Source organism: Mustela nigripes, chromosome 7, assembly GCF_022355385.1.
Source record: "Mustela nigripes isolate SB6536 chromosome 7, MUSNIG.SB6536, whole genome shotgun sequence".
Taxonomy (NCBI): Eukaryota; Metazoa; Chordata; class Mammalia; order Carnivora; family Mustelidae; genus Mustela; species Mustela nigripes.
In genome coordinates, this window is record NC_081563.1 from 103,686,359 (window position 1) to 103,702,741 (window position 16,383).

Sequence of the window (16,383 nt, forward strand, 5' to 3'; positions counted from 1 at the left end):
TTGATGAATGGAATCTAAGCCAGAGGAGGAGGAAAGTGAAGCATGAAGGAGGGTATGAACAATGACAAGGTGGCAGAGTAAGTGGACCAGAAGTCATATTAGAGAGGGAGTTAGACTTTTAAAAAGAGAGGTAGAAAGATAAGGGGTTGTGGTGAAAGAATGGGATTCTTATACTTGATATTTGGAAGAGGTAGAGTTATTGATAATGTAAAAAAAATGGCAAGGTCCAGAGATGACAGGTAATTTGTGGCTGAGGTAGGGTGAGTGCAAGGTGTGGCTTATGGTGGTGGAAGGGAACAAAGTTCTGGGAGGTCAGGCAGATTGGATAAATCAGCCATATGGCCATTTAAGTGACCAGGAATGATGACTGGAATCCTGGTGGGACTCTGGAAGTAAAGAGGTTGTTAAAAAAATCTTTAATAAATAAGAAAATTTCCAATGGACCTGTCCATAATAGCAAGAAGAAATAGACAGCTGGTGCAGACTAATGTGAGAGATTCTAAGAGATGGAGTTGTTTAGGGAGAAGGAAAGACCAGTTATTTGGAAGCAGTGATAAGGAGTAAGCTTCTTCTAAATTTAGTAGTAAATGGAGTGAGAATCAAACAATTATAGCTAGTATTTGGGATGGCTGTAGGGAGTCTTATCCTTAGAGGAAGACTAGATCTAATTAGAGCCAAGTGGGAAAGAGTTCATTTCAGAAAGAAGATGAGGATATTGGGGGTTCTGCTGATTGTGTATCATATGAGTTCAAGAGGAAGAAGAAGATGGGTTTGAAGGGTTATATTGGGGTAGATCAGAGGATAAACAGGGTTAGTTAAATATAAGAGCTGTGGACGTGTAGGGTAACTGGTATACCTTTGATGACTAGAAGAAAAGAGAAAATAAGGCATGATGGGATTATTTCTGACATCTTTAGGGGCTGGTGTCTCAGGCAGTTTTTAGCAGGGAGGGAAGACTAACTTGTCCGGCATTAAGGAGGATCTGCAGGGTCTCCTTAAGTCCTTTTGTATGTATTATTGAGGCAGGGGGCAGGTGGACTTACCAGGACCTCTTGGGTTTCTTGTAATACACCTGAAATTATTAAAAATGTGACTTCATTAATCCTTATGTTAGTTCTGTGTTCACTTCTCTGTTCTGCCTCTTATTTCCATCTTGACTCTCACTTCTGCTATCTTTGAGAATTTTTTTTTTTTTAATACTCTGGTCAAAGAAATGTCCTCAGGGCAGAATCCAAAGATCAGATATTATTAGTCACTGTTGTTATTCTATAATTGTCAAATACTTACTAACATAACAGTAAATAACAGTAAACTAACCATCTACTGTAGGTCAAGCATGGCACTTACCCCTTCACTTAAACCATCTCATTTCCCTCACTACTCTATGAGGTGGGGAAACAAGTATTGCTCTCATTTTACAACAGAAGAAATTGAAGCTTTGTAGACTGAAATCACTTATCTGGGGTCACTCATGGGGCATGAGGCTGAATGATGATTCACATCTGGGATTTGGGCTCTGAATCCTGAGTGATTCATGTCCAGCGTGTGACTGATTGTTCAGTGGAAGTCTGTGGGTAGGAGCGAACAAGTTTGGGCCTTAGTAGCTATGAAGGGCTAGCCCTCCTCTCTATCATCCTAGCATGCCATTGATCTAGATTTGTCTTTAGATGGCTCAGTTTGTGGTGGCTTCATCTGCATAGGCATCTTTCTTCTTTGGACCAAATGGTCCACTTCCTCTTGGTCACAGCATCAGCAAAATGCTTTGCACACCACAGATGCTTAAAACAATATATTAGTCTCAGGATTTAAGAATTACCCATGTGTCTGGTTAAGTCCTCAAATTAGGCATAGATTAAAACTAACTGGGGAGTTAAAAAAAAAAAAAAAAGTCCCAGTGCTCAAGGCATTCTCTGGTCTGATTAACATCAGTGAACCTAAGGCCAGATGTCAGTATTTTCAAAGCTCACCAGAGGATTTTTGGGGGGCCCCAAAGTTATGAATTACTGCTCTGAGGGAGGCAGGTCCTAATATTTGTTGGTTCTGCTTAAGATACAGTTAATTTCTGTGATATGGGATTCAGGATGCAGGAAGGAAGCATTGGTATCAGAAGACCTGGGATGTCAATGATGGTCTTTTTCTCTCTCTATACTGCTTCCTAGGGCAAAGCTGTCATGTAAATGACTATTTATTCCATTTGATTTTTCTTCTCTCTTCTCACTTGTGTTTGCTGCTTTCCTCCCGGTTCTGCACCTAGCTTTCACTCGATTTGCATCTGGTTCTGCCTCTGCTGCAATGAGCTTATTTGGCTGCTTAGTAGACACAGCAATCACTCCCAAGAATTGCATTTGAAAGCAGAATGAAATCTTCATAATTTGCACGATACCAAGATGCATTCATCCTAATGGAGGTGACTGGGTCACTTAGGCTGAATTTGAGAAGCATTCTTGGCTTTGTGTTCTGAGTCCTTCTAAGCCACCTGGCAGTTAGTTACTCTCTTCTGGCAGGGCTAGCTGATAAAAGCTGACATGGAGCCTTGAACAAAAAAGGAACCAAGCCAACCTTTACCATTAGTATTCTCAGGTGTTTGTCCAAGGGACAGGAGAGAAAAGAATCTGTATTTATAACTTGTGAAAAGGGATCTTAGGCACGGGTGGTAGAAAAACACTCAACTGAATAGTGGGGAATTTGCTTCTTTGCTACCTTGAGCTTTGTTTAACTCTTTATGGGCCTTTGATAGGTGGATTGCAAAAACTTGCCATAATGACGCCCTCTTCCCTGTATCCACATCATGGGACAGCCCCCATCAGAAATAGTCCGTTTCCGCACTCCTTGGGTTTTGCCTGGACGTGTGGCCTGCTAAAACCAATAGAATTCAGAGGATGTGACCATGTGTTAGTTCTGAACTGCCTTTCAGGAGACCTCATACACTTCTGCTCTCCTTTCTTAGAATCTTGATCTTCCTGCTTGATGAGAAACCACAGAGCAGAGACCACAGTTTTCCCAACTCAGGCCATCCTAGAGCAACCCGCCTTGGACCCAGCTGGCTGGAGAGAGAGCCCAGCTATGACAGCAGAGTACCTGTGTGACCCTGTTCAAATGTGTGGAACCAGGCAAGATGTCCAGAATCAACATTTCTTATTATTTCAAGCCGTTGAGTTTTGGGGTTGTTTATAGTTATAATAGCCTCAACAACTTTATCTTTAAAGGAAGAATTGGTGGGTTGATTTCCTAGACACTATAATTTTAACTGAGGCTGCGCACAATAAACCTGTGAATATCGGTCCAGCAGTTCTGTCCCCATTCCAAATTTACCGAGTCAGGGGGTGCTGGGCCCTAAATAATGAGTTCTCATGAATTTTACAAGTGGCTCCCATGTACAGCTACAGTTAAAGAACTCCTGGAAAGTTCTTTTCTGGCACTAAATGAGTCCGATTCTCCCACAGGAGGCTCCCCTTTCGGGTTGCAATTCACCATAAGAAGTAAATGCTTAGATAAAGTCAGACTCACATTAGGCCATCCTAAGAACAAAAGGACCCAGACTCTATAGTGAAACTCTGAAAAGGTGAACAGCAATAATCCCTGGGCCTTGAGGTGGTTTACCAGCCTCCACTTTTCTCTCGAATATCTCTGTCTTGGTCAGAAATTATTTTCCGGTAAGAAACAGGCACTCTGAATGAGTAAGGGGATTTATTACAGAGATTGAAGGAATTCTCTTGGAATACGTGACAGGAAACACAGCCCAGCTTCCCCAGGCATGGACTTGGAAACGGATGGCATCAGGAACCAGGAATGCCTCGGCTGCTCTTGCATACTCTCTCCTTCTCCTTGCCTGTCCCCCTACAAGAATTCCCCGATTCTCCTGTGAATATCCTTTATTCTCCTTTCTTCCTTTTCATACAGTGTACTGAGGAGCTCCCTAAAAGGAAGAGTCCTGCAATTTACCTGACCTACCAGTTGCATGCATCTTAATGTCTTTGTGTCCTAATTACAAACACTTAGAAGGACTCTGGTCAAGTTTCAATCAGAGGTCCAAACCAGGTCAAATCACCAGTGCATGACAGGGGGAGGAACATACCATGTTCAATGGAGCTGTCCTTTCTGGGGCTGTCTGAGTAGAGGTTCACAAAAAAGGGAAAGTGTGGAATTAGAGATAAATGATTCCTGAATATAGTAAGTGACTTTTCTGAAACAGTGTATCATGTTTATATTAGCTCATCAGGTCAACACGTGTAAAAACGTACTGACGAGTTTCTGAAATACTTACATTTCTTTATACCAAATCACTGTTAAATACTATTACATGCATATGTTTTTACAGCTTTCATTATGATTTAGGTTTTTGTAAAAGAGGGAAATACTATTTATGTCGAATGTGTAGGTAGTGCTTCTCAGTTGTCAGAATACAAATTTAACACTTTGCTTTACTCATTTTTTGGCGCAGACTTGAATTTATGCTTCCCTCTACAGAGGACATAGGGAATAATTTTTAAAATGACCAAAAAATAAACAGAAACCTTCAGGAATAATTTTGCCAGCAATCTGGTTAATCTGTTTCATGGTTTTATTCCCAGGGGCAAGGCGTATGTGTTCCAATTAAAGACAGGATTTGGCTGATGGGTTTGGAAGGCAGAGAAATGATTGCTGTTTTGCTACATTTATTTGAAATGCCTTTTTAAAAATGAATCCAGGTACCAGTACCACATACTCATTTAAGTTTAAGATACAAGAAATCTTGTATTCAAAATCAAGTAAAATGGAATTTATTTTTCTTTTCTAGTTTGGTAAATGTTTTAGGAAACCCCATTGAACTTACAGACATGACCTCTGACATCATAATAGTTTAGTGAGAGGTGAATGTTAATCAATTAATGACACAGATAATTGTTAGTTAACTTGTAAGGGCAGTGATGGGAAATTACAAGCAGCTTTGAAAGCATAAAACTAGGACACCCTGTTATGGTGCCAGGGGATGGAGAGGGGTGAGGAAGTGATGTCTAAATGATGATATGATGGATATAGAGAATTGAACTAGGCAAAGATGATTTGACATAGAGGGACCCACAGGTGTACAGGCCTTATTATGTGCAGAAGCACAGCACTGCAGAAAGTGATGGAAAGCCAGTGTGGTTAGAACCCAGAGTGTACAGGGGAGCTACATAAGGTTGAAGAGAGAGAGGCAAGCTCCACGTCCACATGGCTCAGAGACCTACAAACCATATTCAGGATGTCCACGTTTGTCCTGAGAGCAACAGGGCACCATGGAGTGGATGGATTTGAGCAAATGAGTGGCAAGAGTAGGTTTTCTTTTTCTTTTTATTTATTTAATTTTATTTTAAAAAAGATTTTATTGATTGATTGATTGGACAGACAGAGATCACAAGTAGGCAGAGAGGCAGGCAGAGAGAGAAAGAGAGGAGGAAGTAGGCTCCCCGCTGAGCAGAGAGCCTGATGTGGGGCTCGATCCCAGAACCCTGGGATCGTGACCTGAGCTGAGGCAGAGGCTTTAACCCACTGAGCCACCCAGGCACCCTAAGGTTTTCTTTTTAAAAAGATTCTTCCGACTGCTGTTTTGAGAATAGTCTAAGGAACAATGAACAAGAAATACATAGGCAGAACAGTCAGGAGGCTAAAGTGAAGAGGTCATACTGACCTGAAGTGGTGGTAGGAGTAAGAGAGAGAAAATTGGACAGATGTGAAAAATATTTCTAAGGTGGACCTGACAGGTCTTGTTGATGGGTCAGATGAGGAGACGCGGTAGGTTGATGGCAAACTTGACCCTGATCCTTCGCCCTCCTTGCATCCACCCACTGCCATTCACCCACTGTGAAGTGCCCTCTGCCTGTCTCTGGACTCGACCATGTACCTATTGGCTTTGGTCAATAGAACAGAAGTGCCAGTGCTGTGGTTCCAAGTTTATGGCTCAAGAGGCCTTGCTTTTCCTTGTGTCTCCATCATCTCCATGAGCAGACTCCTCAAGTAGCCTCCTGGAATGTGACTGATACACGCAGCAGACCAGAAATGCCCAGTCAGCCCAGTTGAGTATGGTTTAGGCCAATGGACAGCCAGTGGGCACAGCCAAGTGAGCAAACCAATTGCCCAGCCAAAAGACATAGAGAAGATCTCCTGACCTGTGACATGTGACCAAGAAATGCTGATCAAATTATGCCACTGAGATTTTGTGATTTTTTGTTGTTGTTGTTGTTATATAACATTATTGTGGTATTAGATACCTGAAATAGGAGCAAGGAGAAAAATATGTGGAACACAGTCATCCATATACATTACTATCATAGCACAGTTTCATAGATTATCGTAATACAGCATTTGAGAGAATAGAAAACAGGATAAGTACATTTTTACTGGAGGAAATTGTTACCTTGAGATCTTCCTAACACAATGGTAAAGAATTAGTCAACATTTTTCAAAAGATGGATTGATGAAAGTGTTGGTTCTTAGTGGCAAGTGATACTAAAAAAGAAGATTCCAAAGGCATAGTTTAGATTTTTTTACTTATTTTTCATATCCTATCACATGCTTATTGTCAAAACTTTTTTATGTGTTCAATCAACCATAATTCTGAAAAGGAAGGTAGAAAATCATTTATCATGGCAGTGCGTAAGGAAAAAAAAAAAAAAGTAAATTAAGCTGGCCAACTCCTCTGGTTAGAGTGTTTCCTGTTTCCTTGAATTTTTTTGTTGGTTTTGACCCTATTTTTGCCCTGGCTTACCAGAGAGTCATGGAGAGAAAGACACAATTTATGGCAGGCACAAAGCAGTTCCCGGCGGCGACACTGTTAGTTCAAAGTTGCATCTCTTCAAAGAGGATGAAAGAAGAAATTGAACAAAAGGTCCATTCCTGGGGTCTGACTGTAGAAGGGAAGCAGTTATGGACCAGCTTGCTTAAATGCAGCCTTGACCTCTGTTTATTGACGGACATGGAGTTCTCACACTTAATTGTGGCTACTAAGGTGAGGGCTTATAGGAAGCTTTTCTTTCATATGAGAGAGCAATTCAGATATTCAGAGGAATAAACCGTCTCCTTTTCTTTTCTATTTGAACTGCGATTGCTTTGTATTACTTTTGGATGTTCTCAAGTGGTTTCTAAATAGGTTTTAGTGCGTATAAAAATCATTAGGGAAGTCGTTACACCATATGTCCCTAGAGATTCTTTTTTTTTTTTCTTTAGATTTTATTTATTTATTTGACAGAGGTCACAAGCAGGCAGAGCAGCAGGCAGAGAGAGAGGGGGAAGCAGGCTCCCCGCTGAGCAGAGAGCCTGACGGGAGGCTCGATCCCAGGACCCTGAGATCACGACCTGAGCCGAAGGCAGAGGCTTTAACCCACTGAGCCACCCAGGAGCCCCAGGTCCCTGGAGATTCTAATTCAGGTACGGGGTGAGATCTAAGGACCCGCATTGCCAGCAGGCCCTCCGTGGGATGCTGATGCTACTTGTCTTTGTACTACATTTGAAGAGTAAGACCATAGAGATTGGAGTACCTCTACTCATGGTTGCAAAGAGAAAATCACAAAAGCATTCTTGTAGGCAAATTATTTCCATCTTTTTTTATTATCTTTTTGTCATGTCCTAAAAGTGCTCTTAAACAACGGGTCCTGCTTTCTAATGAGTGTCCCCAAAAGCACGAGCGTGGGTCAACCGTGGTAGATTGGAAAAAGGGCACAGTTCTTCCTAATAATTTATTTGCAAATAATACAAATGGGTAAAACACTGCTATTGCTTTTCCGTCCTTTCTGGAATCCCTTGCCTCCTAGGATTCCACAAAGTCAATCAAGCTGAGAAACAAAAAAAATCATGAGTCTTCAATGAAAGGTTATGAAGAGTTTTGTTATATCCCTTCTATGCCTGCAGTGTGCTGTTTGGAGGCAGGCAGCTGAGTGCTACAACATAAAAGAAAGCCCACGGGTGGAAAGAGTCAAAAGCCTCCTCCTCAATGAAGTCACATTTTCCGTTTGTTGGTAATCAGCATGGGTAGAAGGCAGAGCAGTGGGCTGCCCGCTCTGCTGCAGATTTTGCTTGTCGAGCATTATTGGAACTATTCAATTTTGTCCAGTTTCTCACATGCACTGACATAGTCTGAGTGTGTGATGAGGAGTGTGGGTGGATGGGAAAAGCGTTTTCTGGTTCCTGCTCTTTTTTCTTAATTCTTTCTAATGTTCTTCCTATTATAAAATGAGGAAGTGTACCTTGTATAAAATACAGAAAAGTATCAGGAAAGAATGCTTGGGTCCATTCCCCAGAGAAACACCATTGCTAATGCTTAAATTCATTTCTTTCCTATAGTGTAGGTCTTGACGCATAAATATTTTTTTACAAATTTGAGAAATCATTTTACAGGTTTGAATCGTTGTTTTCTTTTTAAGAATATCCTGGGCATTTTCCCATGTTATTCAAACACTCTCTAAAAAAGCAAGATTTGTAATGCTGTAGAATTTTTCATCTTTATCATTTATGATATTTTACTGTACTCATTTCTTATGGCAGGTTTAAATGTTAAAATCAACATTTCTCTGTGTGTGTGTGTGTGTGGTATAAATTGTATACATCATGCATTTCTGAGCTTGTGGAAACCTTTTTCTAAGGTCAGGAGCAAGCAAGAGAAGAGCCCAAATTTGAAGAATATTTAAGTGCTAGAAATGATGTTTCAATGAGGGCATTTGCATTTCCCTAATTGCCTGGAGCCCGAGTTTAAACTGGCCACTCACAAGGTAGACACAGAGTACAAAGCCTGGAACCCCAGCAAGTGAGAAAGCAGAGCCAAGTCCCAAGAAACGGGGGCTGTACCCATAGAGGAAACATTGAAGATATTTGCTGCAACCTTTGCTCTGGGTACCAAGGAGTGTGTGTGGGAAATAGATGTATATTTATATATATTTATATATCTTCACCTTAAAGTGCAAAGCCCATGGAAAGCTTCTACTTTTAGATGCCTATAATGTTCTGTTTTTGTTGTTGTTGTTGTTTTTTAAGATTTTATTTGTTATTTGACAGGTAGCAAGAGAGATAGCACAAGCAGGAAGAGCAACAGGCAGAGGGAGAGGGAGAAGTAGGCTCCCCAGTGAAGAGGACCCTGATGCGGGGCTCTACCCCAGGACCCCAGATCATGACCTGAGTGGAAGGCACATGTTTAACTGATTGAGCCACCCAGACGCCCCTATAGTGTCTGTTTCTTGATATGAATGCTAATTTCACAGATGTGCTTAGTTTGAGAAAATTTTTGAGCCCTTTACTTGTGATACGAACACATTTCTGTGCATATATTTTACAGTTCAATAAAAAGTGAAAAAAAAAATCACATTGCCTTTGTGACTTTCCCCCAAACTCATTAGGTGCACATTTGTTTTAATTTGTGCTGGGGTGGTAGAGTACCACATCCCTGGTAGAAGAAAATGCATATTTGCCTTGGAGAAATGTAAAGTATATCCAGAGTTTTCCCAAAGTTCCAAGCCTTCATAAATACAAGAGGAAATGGACCACCATAGGAGACAGTCAGCAGAAACAACATATTTCAGAATCATGCCTGTAATGACAGTCAGTATTGGAATTACCAGGTAATGAATATGAAATGTATGATGGATACATTGTAAGAAATAAAGGAGTTTTGAAAATATGACCAAGAAAAAGAGAATGTTGATATTGCCTTTACCAGTAAAAAGATCAGAGGGCAATTCTAGAGATGTAAAATAAATTTTAATTAGAAAATCAACAGCTTTTTAAATAATATGTAATTTAAAAATATCCACTAGAAACAAAAAAATTGGGAACAAGTAAAATTAATTTCAATAACACATTTTATTTAATCCAGTATTATTTCAACATGCAGTCAATATAAGATTAGTAATGAATTCATTTCTATTTTTTTGTATACAAGTCTTTGAAACCCAGAGTATATTTTATACTAAAAGGACATATCAATTTGTAATAGTCACTTTCAGACCATTCTGTCTACACTCACATGCACACACACACACACACCCATCCCTTGGGAATTTACATTTTTCTACTGTATATAGATGGGCATTGATCTAAGTTGGAATATATGAAGCAAAACCCTTGATTCAGGTGATCATGTAGTGTCAATTTAATTGAACAGATGTGTGTGATTTACTGGACCATTTCCTTACTGAGAGATATTTAGTTTTCTCTCTTTTTATATATATATATATTAAATAAAGCTACAAGGAACATCCTTTACAAAAGCTATGCAGACTTGTGTATTTTCAAGGCATAAAGTTTCAGAAATGGATTTGTTGTCCAATGGATGGTTTTAACAGCAGATTAGACACAAATGAAGAGCTACTTTGTGAACTGGAAATGAGAGCTGAAGAAATTATCCAGAATGCAATACAGAGAGATAAGGGAATGGAAAATATGAAAGAGCGCTTAAGACACATGAAGGTTATAGTTACATATGTCTAAACAGAGACAAAGGAAAAGATAATGCTTAAGATGTCTCCAGAATTGATCGAAGACACCAGTCCTCAGACTGAAGAGCTCCAATGTATCCCAGGAAAAATGAACAAAAAAGAAACTCATCTAGACCCATGGTAGTGAACTTATAGTAAATTGAACACAGAAGATCTCACAATCAGTTATTTAAAAAAAGAAGACAATTCATTTACAAAAGAATAACAATTAGACTAATGGCTGGCTTCTCGCATCATCAACAATGGAAGGCAAGAGTCAGGTAGTAAGATCTAGAAGGTGCTATATATACCTGCCAATCTGTTAGTGATTGAGAAAGAGCAGGCGTGAAGCAAAAGATATTTTTAGACCCAAACCATTTTTAAGCACAAAGGGAGCCCATCAGGAATTTATTCAGATAGAACGAAAATGGTTCCAGAAGGCATGTCTGAAATGAAAACACTGACTAGAGGAAACAGTAATAATATCTAATTTGGGAGGTTAAAAAAAATCAAGATAGACCTGAATTCTGGATTACCAAAACTAACTTGAAAAGGACAAGTGCCTGGAGCTAAGCACTTTAACGTGCATCTCTTATTTAGGAAAAGGGTTAAGCTACTGATTAACTTGAAACATTTTAAGCTAAGACTGCATGTTAAAACTTACAGAGGAATCCCTTAAAAAATAGCAACTGAATGTACAACAATCAAACTAGTAGATGTTTAAAAAATGGAAAGGAAAAATAAACCTCAGTTCAAGGGACATACAGAAAGAGGAAACAAACACATCAACAAAAATAAATAGAACAAGCGGGTAGAAAATAATCAGAGAAAAATAAAAATCAGCGTATCAGCACTCACAATCAATACGGTAAAGAACTAAATTTCCTTCTAGAATTCAAGGATTTTTTTTCCTTCTCAATAAAAATAGGAATGCCAGGGGACCTGGGTGGCTCAGTGGGGTTAAATGTTTGCCTTCAGGTCAGGTCATGGTCTGGGTGTCCTGGGATGGAGCCCTACATTGGGCTCCCTGCTTAACAGGGAGCCTGATTCTCCCTCTCCCTCTACCTGCAGCTCCCCCTGCTTGTGTGCTTTCTCTGTCTGTCTCTCTCTCTCTCTGTCAAATAAATAAATAAATAAATACCTTAAAAAAAATAGGAATGCCCTTTGAAAGAGGTCACAAAAATTTGAAAAGTGAAAGTATAGAACAAATATATATCAAATATTAATCAAAAGAAAGTTGAGGTTTAGTATCATAAGCAAATTGAGTTAAATAAAAAGCATTATAAGAAGAAGAGTATCATTTACATACTGGCCAAAGTCTTTTATTTACCAGAAAAATAGGTTATAAACCTAATGGGTTTTACAAAATAAACCTAAAAGAAATAACTGAAAATTTATTAAAGCCACATTGGTGGAAGCTAAAAATTCCATCAGTATTTTGGGAGATTTCTACACACCTAAGTGATTAATAGGTTAGTCAAGCAAAAATAAGGCTTTGGAAGTTTTGCTTTTTTTTTTTCCTTATTTTAAGCTATGGGAGTTTTGAACAACATAATTAAGTGATATGACAGATATGTTTAAAATATTGTTTCTGGCAACACATAAAAATTTATAAAAATTAATGATATGCTAGGCTAGAAAGAAAGTCTCAACTTTCAAAGATTTATAATCACAGGTACCACATAGTCTTAACTTCAACATAATTAAGTTAGAAATTAATGACAAAGTTGACAACAAAAAGAAAGGTATGTGGAGAGGAAGGTATGGGTTAAGTTATCCAAGACTGGTACCCTGAAGACTGACCTTGTGGAAAAGGAACTGGCCTCTTTCAAAACTTCATGGAATCTGGCTCTGGTTGAGCACTTGTGGGGTCACCTGAAGGGTTGGACTGCAGACCTCCGGTCGGGGCATGCCAGGAGAAGGGCAGCTGCCACAGCCCCTTGCTCTTGACTCTGAGCTGACAGGAAAGGGCTGGAGCCAAGACTCTGCTACATCTGATTTTTGTTGTGTTGGAGTCTGAACATGTGAGGAGAAAGCCTGGTGCTTCCTCACGGGTAATTCCTAAAATGCTTCAGACCAAGATGGGGAAGTTTCTCTCCCAGAATTGGCTTCCGGTCATGTCAGTTTGCTGCGTGCTGCCTCAGAAAGTGATGGGAACAAAGTGGAGACCCTCTCACCCACACTGATAGTGTCTCTGTGAGTTTCCCCAGATAGAAACTCCTCCACCAAGTGTGATGTGTGCAGTTAGGTGAGTTGCCTTTGCTTGCACTTCATGGAACAAGGGGACTCTCAGACATCCATGGAGGGAGGAAATTGGCGAAACCACTTTGGAAAATAAGTTGGCATTGCTCATCTGGTTGTATGTGCACAGCACCTGTGTCCAAGAAAGTCCACTCCAGAGAAATGTACACACAGGTACACTGGAAGCTCCTTGCTCTGCTATTTTTATAAGGCAGTGGAGTGGCAACATGGGATAGGTTGCCATTGTCTGCTTGTAGAAATGCAACCCTCATTGGCAAACAGATCTGGGAAGACCTTTTTACTGCTCTTCGTATGGGGCCACAGAGAGCAAACTTTATTCACAAAATGTCACTCTCATATCATCTGTGTAAATAACCAGGCAACTGGTTTACCTGTTGACATTATGGTTTCCAACACTTTCGAGAGATGGAAATAAAAAAGATGTACCACTACAACCCATTAACTTTCTAGAGTATGCACTGTGGCCTTTTAGCACTATGACCACAAATAACTTGTTGAGCAGCATGGTTTTTCAATTTTCAGTTGTTTGCTCTGTCATTGTGTCTACCTAACTGATCTTTGGGGTTTGAGAATTTAAACTTTGCATCTTTTTTGTTTCGATTTCGATTTCTTTTTCCCAAAATTTTCCTGTGAAGTTATGGTTTTGATACAGTGAAGCTGATGTAGACATAGTACTTCAAACCGCATTTTCTTAAAAAAGATTTATTTTTGTACTTGAGAGAGTCAGAGAAAGAGAGAGAAAATGAGGAGAAGGGGCAGAGGGAGAGGGAGAAAGAATCTCAAGCAGACTTATCACTGAGCGCAGAGCCCTACGCGGGACTGGATGTTACGACCCTGAGATTAGGGCCTGAGCTGAAACCAAGAGTCAGACACAGCAACTGTGCCACCCAGGCGCCCCTACTTCAGACAGTCTTTTAAGGATTCCTTTAAAAATTCCTCAGGAAGCTGAGTTGCAAATACCAGCATTCTAACAAACAAGAAAAGGAATAATACACATGCCCATATTTAACTGGATATCAAAATTGGAAAACCAGTAAATCTTCGTATTTCCACTTTATAGGTAAATTAGAATTTTATTTTGTTAAACTGATGTCCTTTAAATTTATATTTGTTTATTTGGCATAATGTTCTCATAAAACGTATCCTAGTCTTGATCTGAAGCTTACTTTTCCTTTACAGCATTTCCCTTTGAGCTATGTACCATATGGAGAAGTGGAAAAACACAGCTTTAGTCATTATTTACATTCTTATGGACTAGAATCCCTTCAGGGATCACATAAAAACTACACATGACTTTTGGCCCAAAGAAGTTGGCAGAACACACTCACAGATCAAATATTCATCATTTGGGCACATTCATCTTTATCTTCTTTTAAATCTTATTGCACCTGTTAGGTTGGTAGCATTATCTCTTGAAGTTGGCATAGTCATGTGACTTGCTTTAGTCAAAGAAACGTGAATGAGGCAATATGGATATGTGTCCTTTCCAGATAGAAGCATTTAACTGGTAGGTTAAGGAGCCTGGTACGTTGAGTTGACACCTGTAGGTGTAGGAAAGCTGCCCTTGAGAATCATTTGTAGCCAGAGATATACTTTCTGAAAGCAAGAAGTAGGCTTTTGTCATGTTAAGTTGTTGAGATTTGGGGGATCTTTTTTTTTCTTCCCTTTTTTTACCCCCCTGCAGGTCAAACTTAACATTTTCTGACTAATAGAATATATCATCTAATGTACTTGAGGGAGAAACACTTCTACTAATAAAAATTCTACTAATGACCCATTTCAATGATAAATATTTTGTTATCGAAATTAAAATACATTTTCCTACTGATAGCCCATTATTCTTCCAGTAATTCAGTCTCAATATCTTAGAATTCTCTGTGATTCCTCAATCCCGATCTTTACCTTTAATGATTTGTTAAATTCTGTCAATGTCAGAAACAAAAGTGGAAAATCTAGACGATAAGTGAGTATGGTTCTATGCTTTAAGTTGCTACCAAATATTTTGGGGCAAGAGGCTTAACATCTTTATGTCTTTCTATATTATTAACATGAAAGTTGGGCCATAGTATCTTAAAATTAATTCTCAGATTTAATGTTCTATGACATTTTGGAATGTTCTCAGATGAGATGTTTGGGGTGTGTGTGTGTGTGTGTGTGTGTGTGTCTGTCTGTGTGTCTGTGTGTAGTTTTTTTGGTCACAGCTCTCCATCAGTTCATGTTCTGGGCTCCTCCCCACTCTGCATCTAGACATTCCATCTTATGTCTCACGTTTATATACTGGAACAGACTTAAATTCTCTATTATACAGGCCAGTTGCTAAATGCTATGGACCTTGTAGACCTGAGTTTTTTTTAAACCCTTAATTTTTTTAAACTTTCCGACAGGTTTTGAAACCACAGCTCTGGGGCAGAAATAAGAAATGCCTGCCATCATTCCCCTGGCATGTGCCTGTGGCAGACATCAGTCATCGATGGTTCTGCTCTCTCTGGTATAATGGATAAAAGTCCATCATTAGTTAGTGTTCCAAGTCCTGCACAGTGACGCTACGTATTTCCTTCTCCACTAACTTACCCCTGTGATCCGTTTCATTTTGCATAAGGAGTTCATTGTGGCTTCATGTTCTCACTTGTTCCTCCATCTAGAATGACTTCTATGGAAAAAAAAAAAAAAGTCACACGTATTCCTCCAACACAAACTCAAATTTCCTTCACTCCCACTGCCTTCTCCAGTCATGCCAGCCATCCCGCTTGGCACCAGTCCTCTCAAAATGTTTGCTGGTATTTCCTTCTCTCTGCTTGCCACCCCCCAGGACTGTAGTTGTATCTCTAGAATTCACCAGCAGAATAAAAACACAGAAGTATATAGTTATTATGAGTTTTGGGAGGGTTTTAAAACAAATATTTTATTATTCACAGCTGCACCCATTGACTGGAAATATGGGAGAATTCATGCACACAAAATCTTTATTTAGTCTACTGATGTTATTGGTACACATAAGATTTACACCTTGAAAGAAGTCTGTGATACCGATTAATTGATGACCACAGTGGGGAAGCCCTCCATTAAGTGTTTCCTGGTTCTTTCCTTTCTTATTGGGTTATATTTCTTTAGGCTGAGAACCTCACCTTATATATTTGGGGGCACACCACCTTCCCCAGGCTCCTGGCATTATTCTTAGCTAGCCAGATAAAGTTAGCCAGACAGGGGAAAAAAATATTCCTTGTTTTAATAAGATGCTGCTGCTAGCACACTGTTTAAAAATGCTGAGATATATATCAAATGCAAAATCAGGAGGAAGACAAGGTAAGAATGGTTGTTCTATCTCAGTGCTTCTCAAAGTTTTTTTTTTTTAATATTTATTTATTTATATGGGGGGAAGGGCAGATGGAGAGAAAGTATTTTTTTTAATTTTTTAAAGATTTTATTTATTTATTTGACAGACAGAGATCACAAGTAGGCAGAGAGACAGACAGGGAAGTAGGCTCCCTGCTGAGCAGAGTGCCAGATGTGGGGCTTGATCCTAGGACCCTGGGATCATGACCTGAGCCGAAGGCAGAGACTTTAACCCACTGCGCCACCCAGGCACCCCATGGGGAGAGAGAGTCTTAAACAGACTCTGTTGAGCGTTGAGCCTGATGTGGGGCTCAATCTCACAACCTTGAGATCATGACCTTAGCTGAAACCAAGAGTCAGACGCCTA